This window comes from Theropithecus gelada, chromosome 4, assembly GCF_003255815.1.
Source record: "Theropithecus gelada isolate Dixy chromosome 4, Tgel_1.0, whole genome shotgun sequence".
NCBI classification, from domain to species: Eukaryota; Metazoa; Chordata; class Mammalia; order Primates; family Cercopithecidae; genus Theropithecus; species Theropithecus gelada.
In genome coordinates, this window is record NC_037671.1 from 62,345,001 (window position 1) to 62,358,896 (window position 13,896).

Here is a 13,896-nt window from a genome sequence, read left to right on the forward strand (position 1 = left end):
AAAACAGGTTGCAACTGGGCGCAGCGGCTCACACCTGTAATCCCAGCACTTTGGGAGGCTGAGGTGGGCAGATCACCTGAGGTCAGGAGTTTGAGAACAGCCTGGCCAATATGGTGAAACCCGTCTCTAGTGAAAATATAATAATTAGCTGAGCATGGTGGGTGCCTGTAATCCCAGCTACTCGGGAGGCTGAGGCAAGAGAATCACTTGAAACCAGGAGGCGGAGGTTGCAGTGAACCGAGATCACACCACTGCACTCCAGCCTGGGCAACGGAGCGAGACTCTGTCTCAACAATAATAATAATAATAATTAATAATAAAACAGGTTGCAGTAAAGAAGCTGGCCAAAACCCACCAAACCAAGATGGAGATGAAAGTGACCTCTGGTGGTCCTCACTTCTCATGATATGCTAGTTATAATGCATTTATAATGCATTGGCATGCTAAAAGACACTCCCACTAGCATCACTATGGCTTACAAATGCCATGGTAATGTCAGGAAGTTACTCTGTATAGTTTAAAAGGGGGAGAAACCCTCAGTTCCAGGGGAATTGCCCACCCCTTTCCTGGAAAACTCATGAATAATCCACCCCTCATTTAGCATATAATCAAGAAATAACCGTAAAGAAAACCACCAGCCCTAGGGGCTGCCCTGCCTATGGCATAGCCATTCTTTATTCCTTTACTTTCTTAATGAACTTGCTTTCACTTTACTCAATGGATTTGCCTTAAATTCTTTTTTTGCACGAGATCCAAGAACTCTCTCTTGGGGTCCGGATCAGGACTCCTTTCTGGTAACACTAGGGCCCACTGCAGCCACTGCCACTGCCCAGGACTGCCGGGTGCTGGCTTCCTGTATACAGCAGCTGCCACCACCTCTGACAGTTCAGAAGGACTTGCAGGAGGGGCTGGGGGCACCCGCCTGGCAGGCACTCGGCTGTGCCTGCAGCTGAGGGTGTCAGGGCTAGGGATCCACCTCCTTGCTTGTAGAACCATCTTCCCTCTGTGTGCACTGCAGGCCTGACAGCTCCCTCTCCTTTCTTTCAGTTCTCCCATGCAGTTGAGGCCTAGGTCCCTCAGGACTCCAAGAAGAAAAGTGTGGGGCTGTGGGGCTGCCTGCCCATCTAGTTCCCCTCTCCTCCATTTGTCCCACTTCATGGCTGTGTGACCTTGGGGAAAGGTAGAGCCCTCTCTGGGCAATCAGATCCACCCAGTTCTTAAGAACAGCAGAGAAGAAGGTGTTTCAAAGACTGCTCCTGAGGGCAACGGAGGGTAGGGCTGCTAACTTTTTATACGCTTATATAAAATGAATAGTGAAGTATAATAAAGTTTGTTTGTTTTTGAGCTGGTGGAGGCATTAGCCAAGATGGAAGACACAAATGCAGAGGAATTGTAAGGCTGTAAGGATCCTAGAGTATTGGGGGGCTTCCTGGAACTCCCTTCTAGGAGCCAGTTAAAGAGGCTGCCTTGTAGGGTGAAAGGTGGGTAGGTTGTGTTCCCCTTTAGAGAAAGGGCCTTAGAGAAATTCACCAGGAAAAACTAGCTTCTGACTCTTGTGGCTTTATTGAAAGACAGGAGTCTCCTCCCAACCCTTGATCCTTAACTGTCAAAGCACTTCAGATCAGCCACTCTAGGCTGGCTCCTGGCCTGGGGCTCTTGCTGGTTGCTTGTGGGTGACAGAATTCAGGCCTCCCAGTTCTTCCAGTGACTGGAGGTGAGTGTGCTCTACTAGCAGGACCTTGGGAGGCTGGGCTCTGGGGTTCTCTGGAGAACTAGAATCTGGGGAAGGATCAAGAGGCTGGGCTGTCTGGGCAATATCAAAGTTGGACTTTGTGGGGGCTGGAATTTGGGGGCTTTCTGGAGGGCTGGGCTGGGTGGGCACAGTGGAGAGCCTGGAACTGGGGCTCACCTGGGCTCTAGAATCTTTGGCTGCCTTGTAGGGAGGGGAGGGATAAAGGATTAAGGACTCTGTAAGAGGAGAGTGTTTGGGGTCCCCTCCACTACTTGGGTCTGCAGGAGCTATTGAGGACTGAGATGGAGAAATGACTTCTTGGTCAGCTTCTAGGACAGCTAGGACTTGAGATTCCTTGAGGAGGAGCTTGTAGCATCCACAGATGAGGTATTTTGCAGAGATGGCAGGTCTGCAGGCAGGGACAGGGGCTGAAGCTCCTCTGGCAGTTTCTCATTGTCTAGTTGCTATCTTGCTCTTCCTGGTATGTTGGGCTGGGCAGGGTGGAGAGATAGGCAAGTTGTTGACCTTTAGATGGCAGAGGGGTTGGCAAGTTGGATAGACCATTCGGGTAAGCCTTGGGGAGGAGGCAGGGCATCCACCAGGATGAATCAACTGTCTAGGTCCCCTCTGTGACAGCAGTTTAAACTCTGGCCTGGTCTCAGGCTGCCTGCACTCTTGGCTCCAACACTCCAACTGTCCAGAATCTCACTCAACAAATCCAGTTGTTCTCTAGACCTCAAGATGCTGCTGCCTATAGCTTCTTTTGCCCATAGATCCCCCTCATCCTCAGGACTCAGGAGGTGTTCTGGGTGATGATGAGCAGTCTTAGGTACTTGCCTGAGAGCCCCAGCCCTGGCCAGGCTGCTCTGGAGTTTGGGGACCCTTATCCCCATCAGTTGTGGCTCCTGCTTTCAATATTGGTGCTCCCCTTTAGATTTGCCCCTCCCTTGGCGGCTCAGAAGGTTCCTCTTCCAGCTGGAGTCTCCTGCTGGGGTGGAGGGGCTGGTTCTGCAAAGTGGGGGGAATGACAGGACCTCAGGAGCTGCAGAATCAGGGGGCTGAGGCTTGTTGGAAGAGGGCGAGTGTGAAGTGGGTGCCAAATATTAGGGTAAGTGATGAGGGAGGCAAGATGTCTGGATGGGGACTGTGGTGGGTGGAGGATTCAGTGATAATACCAAGTGTGTCTATGGCGGAAGGGGTGTTCTCACCTGTTAAAAGTGCTGAGTGACAGGCAGGTGCTGCGGCAGGTGATCTGAGTGGCTGGTGAGGGCTGGGCCCTCACCAAGCACCTCCTCTGGAGGCCAGAATCCCCATCTGAGGAAGAGAATGCCTGATCTGGGAGCCCCTCCCACACCCCCCAGACATTAGCCTTTGGCTGGTCTTACCTTATACATTAGCAGGCTCTGCATCCCCCTCAAGCTACTCTTGGCCTATGGAAGCACGAAGGGAGAATTACACCTGAGGCTGATTGGACCCTGGGCATTTCAGAGCTCAATCCTCTTATCTCAAAAGATAACTTCATCTTGCCATCTGTCCACCTCTGTGTCTCAAATATGTCCACAACCCTCCATGCACCATCTAAGAAATCAACACAAACTTTCACTCCTTTGGCTAATACAAAAGGAGTATTCCAGGAGGAAATAATCCCCACATAAAATGGAAAGTGGCAAAACAACATTGTACAAGTGTTCATGGCTCAAAGCCATAAAGTATAAAATCATGTGAACAATTTTGAGCTGCAAAAGTTGGCTCCAGGAAACTTGTGGGCTTGGGAGGAAAAAAAAAACCCACATAAGAGCAAAAGCTGGGATTATATGGTCCAAGGACAAAGGATGTTTGCCAGTGAATCTTGGTTGTCAATTTTAAAGAAGCAGGCTATGATTCTGACAAAAATGAGCATGATAAATGGAAAACAAAAGGGGGAAGACTTGTTAATAGAAAAAAAAAAAAGATTATGGGCTGGGTGTGGTGGCTCACACCTGTAATTCCAGCACTTTGGGAGGCCGAGGAGGCTGGATCACTTGAAGTCAGAAGTTTTTGAGACCAACCTGGCCAACATGGTGAAACCCCATCTCTACTAAAAATACACAAATTAGCTGGACATGGTGGCACACCTGTAATTATGCCTGTAATTACACCTGTAATCCCAGCTACTCGGAAGGCTGAGGCATGAGAATCACTTTAACCTGGGAGGTAGAGGTTGCAATGAGCCAAGATGGAGCCACTGCACTCCAGTCTGGGCAACAGAGTAAAACTGTGTCTCACAAAAAAAAAAAAAAAAAAAAAAAAAAAAAAAAAAAAAAAAAAAAAAAGACGATGAAAAGAAAGCAAGAAAGAAAAGATTATAATGAAGCTGAAAACAGTTTATTGCCTAGTGATATCATAGCTGTCATAATGTTGCAAGGCAACACGTTACTCGCATGTTTGTAGGGATACTGGTGTGAACAAACCTACTGCATTGCCGGTCATCTAAAAGTACAGTATGTACAATTATGCACAGTACATAAAACTTGGTGATAATAAATGTTACTTATTTATATATTTACTATACTATATTTTTAATTGTTATTTTAGAGTATACTATTTATTAAAGAAAAAAGTTAACTGTAAAACCGATTCAGGCAGGTCCTTCAGGATGTATAAGGCATTGTCATCACAGGAGATGACAGCTCTATGTGTGTTATTGCCCTTGAAAATCTTGAAATGGGAAAAAATGTGGAGGAGGAAGCCAATGATATCAATGACCCTGACCCTGTATAGGTTTAGGGTAATGTGTGTACTTATGTCTTAGTTTTTAACAAAAATGCTTTAAAAGTAAAAAATACATGTAAAAATAGAAAAAAAGCTTTTAGAATAAGGATATAAAGAAAGAAAATATTTTTGTTTGACTGTACAATGTGTTTTAAGCTAAGTGTTATTACAAAAGAGTAAAAAATTTGAAAAAATTATAAAGTTGATAAAGTAAAAAAGTTATAGTAAGCTCAGGTTAATTTATTATTGAAGGAAGAATAATTTTGAAAAATAAATTTAGTATAGCCTAAATGTGCAATGTGTATAAAATCTACAGTAGTGTACAGTAATATCTTAGACTTTCACATTCACTCACCACTCACTCACTGACTTACCCAGAAAAACTTGCCGTTTTGCAAGCTCCATTCATGGTACCATTTTTTTTAATATATATTTTTTTCTTTTAAGATAGGGTTTTGCTCCTGTTACCCAAGCTAAAGTGCAGTGGCAAGATCACTACTCATTGCAGCCTGAACCTCCTGGGCTCAAGCGATCCTCAGACTTCAGCCTCCCAAGTAGATGACATCACAAGTACATGCCATGACACATGGCTAGTTTTCAAAAACTTTTGTAGAGACAGGGTCTCCCTATCTTGTCAAGGCTGGTCTCAAGCTCCTAGGCTCCAGCGGTCCTTCTGCCTCAGACTCCCAAAGTGATGGGATTACAACCATGAGTCATCGCACATGGCCTCATTTTTAAAAAATATTTTACACCATATTTTTACTGTACCTCTTCTATGCTTGGATACACAGATACTTATCATTGTGTTACCACTGCCTACAGTATTCAGTACAGTAATGTGCTATACAGGTTTGTAACCTCGGAGCAATATGTTATACCATATAGCCTAGGTGTGTAGTAAGCTATAGCATCTAGGTTTGTGTAAATACACTCTATGATTTTCATACAATGAAATCACCTAATGACACATTTCTCAGAATATAGCTGCATCATTTAGCAACACATGACAATATCAAATTTTTTTTTTTTTTTTTTTTTTTTGAGATGGAGTTTCGCTCTTGTCGCCCAGGCTGGAGTACAGTGGCACGATCTTGGCTCACTGCAACCTCCACCTCCCAGGTTCAAGCTATTCTCCTGCCTCAGCCTCCCAAGTAGCTCGGATTACAGGTGCCTGCCACCACGCCCAGCTACTTGTTGTATTTTCAGTAGAGACGGGGTTTCACCATGTTGGGCAGGCTGATCTCGAACTCCTGACCTCAGGTGATCCACCCGCCTCAGCCTCCCAAAGTGCTGGAATTACAGGCATGAGCCACTGCGCCCGGCCATTATTTTCTATTTTTTAGTGATGGAATCTCTCTCTGTCACCCAGGCTGGAGTACAGTGGCACAATCATAGCTCACTGCAGCCTTAAATTCCTGAGCTCAAGGAATCCTCTCACCTCAGTCTCCTGTGTAGCAGGGACTACAGGTGCATGCCATCACACCCAGCTTTATTTATTTATTTATTTATTTATTTATTTATTTATTTATTTATTTTGTAGAGATACAGTCTGGCTATGTTGCCCAGACTGATTGGTCTTTAGCTCCTGGCCTCAAGTGATCTTCCCATTTCAGCCTCCCAATACACTAAATCATTTTTAGGGTTTTCTTGTTCTTAACATAGACTTAATTCTCTGTTAATGTGTTTCTACATAATTTTGATATAGACTTCAAATTTATTGCAAAAATAGTCCTCATTTTGTTTATCTTTCAATATTCAGTATCATGAAGATGGCCTGGCATATAAAGGGTAATAAATACATGTTAGTTGAATCAAGTCCATGAAACAAGTAAATAATGACAGAGACATTTGTATTGATGTCACTAAAGACAGCCTCAACTTCAAGCCTGGTAAATGAGAAAACTTGGTTGGCAGGGGCAGGACCCCTGGGCATCTGGTCTACTGGGCAGGTGCACTGTTAACAGAAGGGCAAGAACATTTTCTTATAAGCTGTAAACTTCTTCAGGAGTCTAGGAAAGTGGGAGGGACACAGGTAGGAATATAGCAGAGGTCCTACCAAAAGATGGATAAAGTGCACCTCCAGGACATTTAATGAGCAGGCCAGCTCGCTAGATAACCGTAGACATCCTCCTGGCTTAATGTAAGATGAAATACAGTCAAGGACTCCACATGAACATAGGCATGCTGTCTTCTAAATGTGGTTTCTGTAAATGTTGCAATGTAAATACATGCATATCTCTACTAATCTTTAAGGTAATGATACTGTGTTTGGGGGCATTTCATATGGAGATTGCATCAAACTGGCATCATTGTTACCCAATCATCCAAAAAATAAATATTATGTACAATAAAACATAAATTCCAGCCGGGAGTGGTGGCTCATGCCTGTAATCCCAGCACTTTGGGAGGCTGAGGCGGGTGGATCACCTGAGGTCAGGAGTTCGAGACCAGCCTGGACAACATGGTGAAATCTTGTTTCTACTAAAAATACAAAATTAGCTGGGCATGGTGATGGGCGCCTGTAATCCCAGCTACTTGAGAGGCTGATGCAGGAGAATCACTTGAATCCAAGAGGTGGAGGTTGCAACGAGCTGAAATGGTGCCATTGCACTCTAGCCTGGGCGACAAGAGCAAGACTATGTTTAAAAAAAAATAATAGCCGGGCGCGGTGGCTCAAGCCTGTAATCCCAGCACTTTGGGAGGCCGAGACGGGCGGATCACAAGGTCAGGAGATCGAGACCATCCTGGCTAACACGGTGAAACCCCGTCTCTACTAAAAATACAAAAAACTAGCCGGGCGAGGTGGCGGGCGTCTGTAGTCCCAGCTACTCGGGAGGCTGAGGCAGGAGAATGGCGTGAACCCGGGAGGGTGGAGCTTGCAGTGAGCTGAGATCCGGCCACTGCACTCCAGCCTGGGCGACAGAGCGAGACTCCGTCTCAAAAAAAAAAAAAATAATAATAATAATAATAATAATAATTCAATATTAATAAATATTTGATAAGCCATTATTATAATGTAATCGGACTTTTATACCAACCTGTCATAAGCAAATTCAATAAATTTTTCTATACCTATGTCCTTCTTATGCACAAGGATAAACTCAGAGTTCTCCAATTATTAAGACTTAGTTATAAAACCAGTTTAAGCACAGGATTTCAAACCAGCCTGGGTAACATAGAGAGACCTCATCTTTGCCAAAAATTTAAAAAAAAAAAAAATTGCTGGGCATGGTGGCACATGCCTGTGGTCCCAGCTACTTGGGAGGTTAAGGTAGGAGGATTACTTGAATCCAGGAAGTCAAGGCTGCAATGAGCCATGATCATGCCACTGCACTCCAGCCCGAGCAACAGAACAAAAATGTGTCTCAAAAAAAAAAAAAAAAAAAAAGCAATTAGTTACAAAACTAAGGTACAGGTTAATTCAAAAGTGAATAATTAATAAATACAAAAATAACAAGTTTATAACTATCACAACATGTCCATTAATCAAACTAAGAATGACAAGGGCAGAAAATTTTGAGGTTATGTAAAAAGCAAACTACTTTGGAAGAATGCAACTTGCAAAAGGCAAAATTTAAACCAATCTATTCATGAATTGCCTAGCTGTAAGCGGGAAGGATCAGTAGGAATACATGCCATGATCTATAATATCAGCCATGGGCATGTAGGTGAAAATTGTGCCACGTCTTTCACCTTTGGCCTAATATCTGGTTTAGCTCTAGAGAAGTCTGTGTTAAAATGTATGCAACTGGAGCATACAGTGATGATGACAGGGCAAAAGGCTGATTTAAGATTTTCTATTGGTCAGGGTTACATAAGTAAATAGATGGCACACCCAAAGGTTTAATCAAAGAAAGCTTAATGAAGGTAGTACTTACCAACATGTGAAAAGGGATTAAGGCAACTGACAAGGAGGAGTAAAACTCCCAGTGACGAGCAACTGTAAGCAGCCATTACTACTGCTAAGCATGAAGGCGTGAGCAGCAACTAGAACTCTTGCTGCTAGCTGTAGAGGAGCTCTTGTTTTCTTGAAGACGTAGGAGGTGAAAAAATACTATGAGAGTGACAAGGTGAAGGTGGATGTGGAAGTTTGATGAGAGTGTATTTTTTTTAGTCAATTTAAAGTGAGAAATTTAGCTAATGAACGAAATACATAGCTGTCAGGCAACTGAAAACCATTGAGCCTGTTGAACATAAATTCTTAGTGAATTCTGCACTCTTGTGTCTTTTCTCCAGTAGTTTTCAGATAGCCAGAAGCAAGCTTGGAGAAAATATGTGGATTCACCCCATGTTGCTTTCACCAAGAAGATATGATGGAAAGATAGAAAAATAATGTTTAATATTTTTACAAGAGAGTAATTTAAGAACTTGACCATGACATCCAAGATAGATAAGGAAGAGCCCTGACTGATAGAGCAAAGAGTAAGAATCAAGGGCCTGAAGATTCTTATCTCTTCTAAAAACTTTTACCATAAAAGTACTTGAACACATAAGCTGAAATAATAAGGGACTTTGGTCAGGAAGTGGACTATTTGAATTAGTGACTTTGGAGTAGATCCTGCCTGGTGATTTTCAGGCTCTGAATGTAATTTTGGAATAGATATATAATTGGAGCAGGCAGGTCATTGGAAATGAGAAGTTAATAATTGAGCAATCTGGAAATTAGCTGGGTGATATGACGATAAATCTCATGTGTCAACTTGACTAGGCCATAGTACCTAGATATTTGGGCAAACGCCAACCTAAATGTAGCTATGAAGGGTTTTTTGTTTTTTTTTAAAGATGAGATTAACATTTAAATAAGTAGACTTTTGATAAAGCAGATTACCCTCCATAATGTGGGTGGGGCTCATCCAGTCAACTGAAGGTCTTAGGAAAAAACTGAGGTACCCCAAAAAATAAGAAATTTTATTTCCAAACTGCCTTCAGAATCAAGCTGCAATATCAACTATTTCCTGGCTCCCCAGCCTGCCAACCTATCCTGTAGATTTTATGCTTGCCAGGCCCCACAGTGGTGAAGGCAATGAGATATACGTGTTTACATGTATCAGGTTACATGAGAGACTTGCTAGTCTCTCTCTTTCTCTCTCTCTCTCTCTCTCCATTGCTGGCTTTTAAGAAGCAAGCTGCCATGAGTCCTACAACCACAAGGAAATGAATTTTGCCAACAACCCATTAGAGCTTGGAGGAATATATTTCCCTAATAAGAATCCAGTCCTAGATGACACTTTAATTGCAGCCTGTGAGACCCTAAGCGAAGGACCTAGCTAAGCCATGCCCAGACTCCTAGGAGATGCTCAGAAACAGAGATAATAAATGTGTGCTTTAAGCCACTAAGTTTGTGGTAATTTATTACATAGCAATAGATAAATTATGTACAACTTAAAATGCAATCACGGACACTTTGATACAAATGTGTTAACTTAAATTTCCTCAAAAATTACGAATTACCAAAGTTTACTCAAAAAGAAATAGATAATATTAATATATGGAATCTACCAAAAAAAATCTAGAACTAATATGTGAGCTTAGTAAGATTTCTATTTGTGATAGAAATCTTAGTCTGTTCAGGTTTCTATTAAAAAATACTATCAAGTAGGTTATACACAACAGTTTATTACTCACAGTTCTGGAGGTTGATAAATTCAAGATCAGGATACCAGCAGATTCAGTGTCTGGTGAGGGACCACTTCCTTATAGATGGACATCTTCTCCCTGGAATTCCATATAACAAAAGGATCAAGCAAGCTCTCTGGGGTCCCTTTTATAAGTACACTAATACCATTCATGAGGGGATCACCAAAGGCCCCATCTCCTAATGTCATAACCTTAGGAGTTAGAATTTCAACTAACTTTTATGGGGGAGACATAAACATCCAGTCAATTGCAATGATCAATATACAAAAAAAATTTTTTTAAAGTATTTCTATATACTAGCAGCAAATAATCAGGATTAAGTATTTTTAAATATATTTGTTTTTCTTTGAGATGGAGTCTCACTCTATTGCCCAGGCTAGAGTGCAATAGTGCAATCATGGCTCATTGCAGTCTCGAACTCCTGGGCTCAAGTGATCCTCCCGCCTCAGCCTCCCAAGTAACTAGGACTATAGGTGCATGCCCAGCTAATTTTTAAAATATTTTGTAGAGACAGGATCATGCTATGTTACCCAGGCTAATCTCAAATTTCTGCCCTCAAGTGGTATTCCTGCCTCAGTCTCCCAAAGCACTGAGATTATAGGTGTGAGCCACTGCGCCCAACCAAAAATATTTTTCGTAATATCATAAATATATGAAATATTTAGGGATATATCTCACCAAAGATGTTAAATATTTCTTTAGATTAATGTAATCTTTCTTTAGATACATTAATAACCACCAAATGTAATCTATTCAGTCTATTCAGGCTTTTTAAGATAGTTTTACATGTATCTAAACTTCTTGATCAAGTATTCACTTTACACAATTGTCAGAAACAACCAATTTATATTTTGCTAAGTTTTAATGATTTCTAACCATTATGGCAGTTCTTAAATACCAGATTTGGGGTCAGATGATCTTATTTTAAATTCCAGCTCTGATCGTTTATAGCTTTATAATCTAAGACAAAAATTCTGATCCCAGTTCCCACATTTATAAAATTGGGATAATAATACTTAATAGCTCAGATGGCCTTGTGTTTTTATACAAACTCTGAGACTTTCTTGCTACATGATTTGGGTCATGTTAAATATTTACGGTCTTTAGGTATTACCTCAGCCAGGTGTGGTGGCTCACACCTGTAAACCCAGCACTTTGGGAGGTTGAGGTGGGCAGATCACTTGAGGTCAGGAGTTCAAGATCAGCCTGGCCAAAATGGCAAAACCCCACCTCTACTAAAAATACAAAAATTAGCCGGGCGTGGTGGTGAGTGCCTGTAATCCCAGCTATTCAGGAGGCTAAGGCAGGGAGAACTGCTTGAACCCAGGAAGCGGAGGTTGCAGTGAGCCAAGATAGCGCTATGCACTCCAGCCTGGGCAACAGAACAAGACTCCATCTCAAAAAAAAAAAAAAAAAGTAAAATAAAATAATAAGGTATTACCTCATCTATAAAATAGTACCTGTCTCTTAATATGGCTATGAAGATACAATGACATAAAATATTTTAAGATGATTCAGAATAGTACCTGGCACTCAATACGTGTTAACTTTTATAATGTTCACAAAAACGGGTACAGGTTTGACACATATAAAGTATCATAATGTTGATGGCTAAGTCTTTTTTCCTATTATCTATAATTGGCCCATTCTAAACTCAGTAAAGTATACATATTTGTCAAAATGTTTTGACTTTTTGTAGACATTCATTTAATCAAAAGTGGGATTCTATAATATTATAAAATTGAGGAAAGTCTTTATGGAACGTTTATATTAACTTTTAATAAGACTCTGAAATGAGATACCTGAGATCATTAGTTTTTCAAACTTTGTTTAGCAGCAGAACCTTTTTTCAACTAAAATCTTATTCAGAAGATCAATATATAAATATAAATCAACTGTATAAAGCCAATAAAAGTTTTTCAGTTGAACCGTAAACCCACTAGGCTAATACAATTTGGGCATTTATTATGTGCTAGGTGCAATTCTAAAATTATACCAACCCCAGTATTGGCTCTGGGGCTTCTTTCTTGGAACCATAAAGTGCAATGAACACAGTTTAAAACCTGCTCCTTTGAAATTGTTAAGCTAGTCAAGGACAAGAACCTATGACATGTGTTTTAACCAAGTATTTAGTATGGTATTGGGCACTTAATAGGTGTCGAAAAAAAATTGCTGGACTTGGGTAGCACAGAAAAAACTAATGAAATCTTAATGACCCCACATGCTGTTAAATGGTTACTGCCTCATGCTCCAAACATACCACTTCCTCAGAGTAAAACCAGTTTTTCTCCAATTCCTAAGCAATGAGGTTTGGCATAAAGCTAGGCCAGAAATGTCAGTCCAGACTATTTCCTGGGGATTTTTAGAGACGCCTATTGAGTTAGTAGGAAATGTAAATTGTGCCTACAGTTATCTGGATTATTTTTCAGACACACAACTACAGTTCATCTCATCTCTGAAGTAGCCTCGGGACTCCAGAATTACTCCAAGGGCCTCTTCTTAAAATTGACTAGAAATTTTGCCAGCTCTCTAAAGAATAATATTGACTGTCCCAAAGATCTCTTGGTCAAAGTCTATATTCATGACTTGGAATTTTCCCAAGCACCAGGAATTACACTGTGAGCTAACATTTATGCAGACATTCTCCCAGTTACTTTCAGTTTTCGGTTCTGTTAGTTATCAAGTAAAGGGGATAGCGGATAAGGAGAAAGTAGGCAAAGGCATCAGAGATAAGTTACACTAGGACGCAGCCTTGGCTTGTGTGTCTTCTTCTTTCTAAATGCCATTTCTCCTCCATTACTGAATTTTAAGATCTGTCCTTGAAGAGAGAGACTTTGATCTATAGTTATATTGCACTGTTCACACTAGTAATGGTAATAAAAATAAAATGAATTTGTATTGAGGCCTTATGAGGTGCTTAATATTGTGCTAAGGCCAGGCATAGTGACTTACACCTGTAATCCCAGTACTTTGGGAGGCCGAGGAGGGAGGATCCTTTGAGCCCAGGAGTTTGAGCTAACCAAGGCAACATGGTCAGACTCTGGGTCTACAAAAATGGTCCCCCTGCACTCCAGCCTGGGTGACAGAGTGAGACTCTGTCTCAAAAAAGAAAAAAAAAAATTGTGCCAAAATACTTAAGCGCCATCAAATGTGCAAGTGTTCAATGAACATTTGGCAATTAAAAACTCTAAAATAAAATATCTTACGTAGAAATATTTCTGGGTAAGCAAACAAAACAAGTAGAAATAAAATGAGTTTTTATTTCTTCTTATACTAAAGGTAAAGAGAAAAACTTAAAATAATGAATTTTCAGGATTGTTTTTAGAGACTTGAAATGATGGCAGGTCGGGCGAAGTGGTTTACACCTGTAATCCCAGCACTTTGGGAGGCCGAGGTGGGCAGATCACTTGAGCTCAGGAGTTCAAGACCAGCCTGGTCAACATGGTGAAACCCTGCCTTTACTAAAAATACAAAAATTAGGCCAGGCGCGGTGGCTCAAGCCTGTAATCCCAGCACTTTGGGAGGCCGAGACGGGCGGATCACAAGGTCAGGAGATCGAGACCATCCTGGCTAACACGGTGAAACCCCGTCTCTACTACAAAATACAAAAAAACTAGCCGGGCGAGGTGGCTGGCGCCTGTAATCCCAGCTGCTCGGGAGGCTGAGGCAGGAGAATGGCGTGAACCCGGGAGGTGGAGCTTGCAGTGAGCTGAGATCCGGCCACTGCACTCCAGCCTGGGCGGCAGAGCGAGACTCCGTCTCAAAAAAAAAAAAAA

The 13,896-nt window shown here is 41.7% G+C and overlaps 1 pseudogene; it reads right to left on the minus strand.

Moving 5' to 3' along the window:
- Positions 1-1,599: 1,599 nt before the first annotated feature.
- Positions 1,600-13,896, minus strand: part of LOC112622595 — a 15,346-nt pseudogene continuing 3,049 nt past the window's right edge.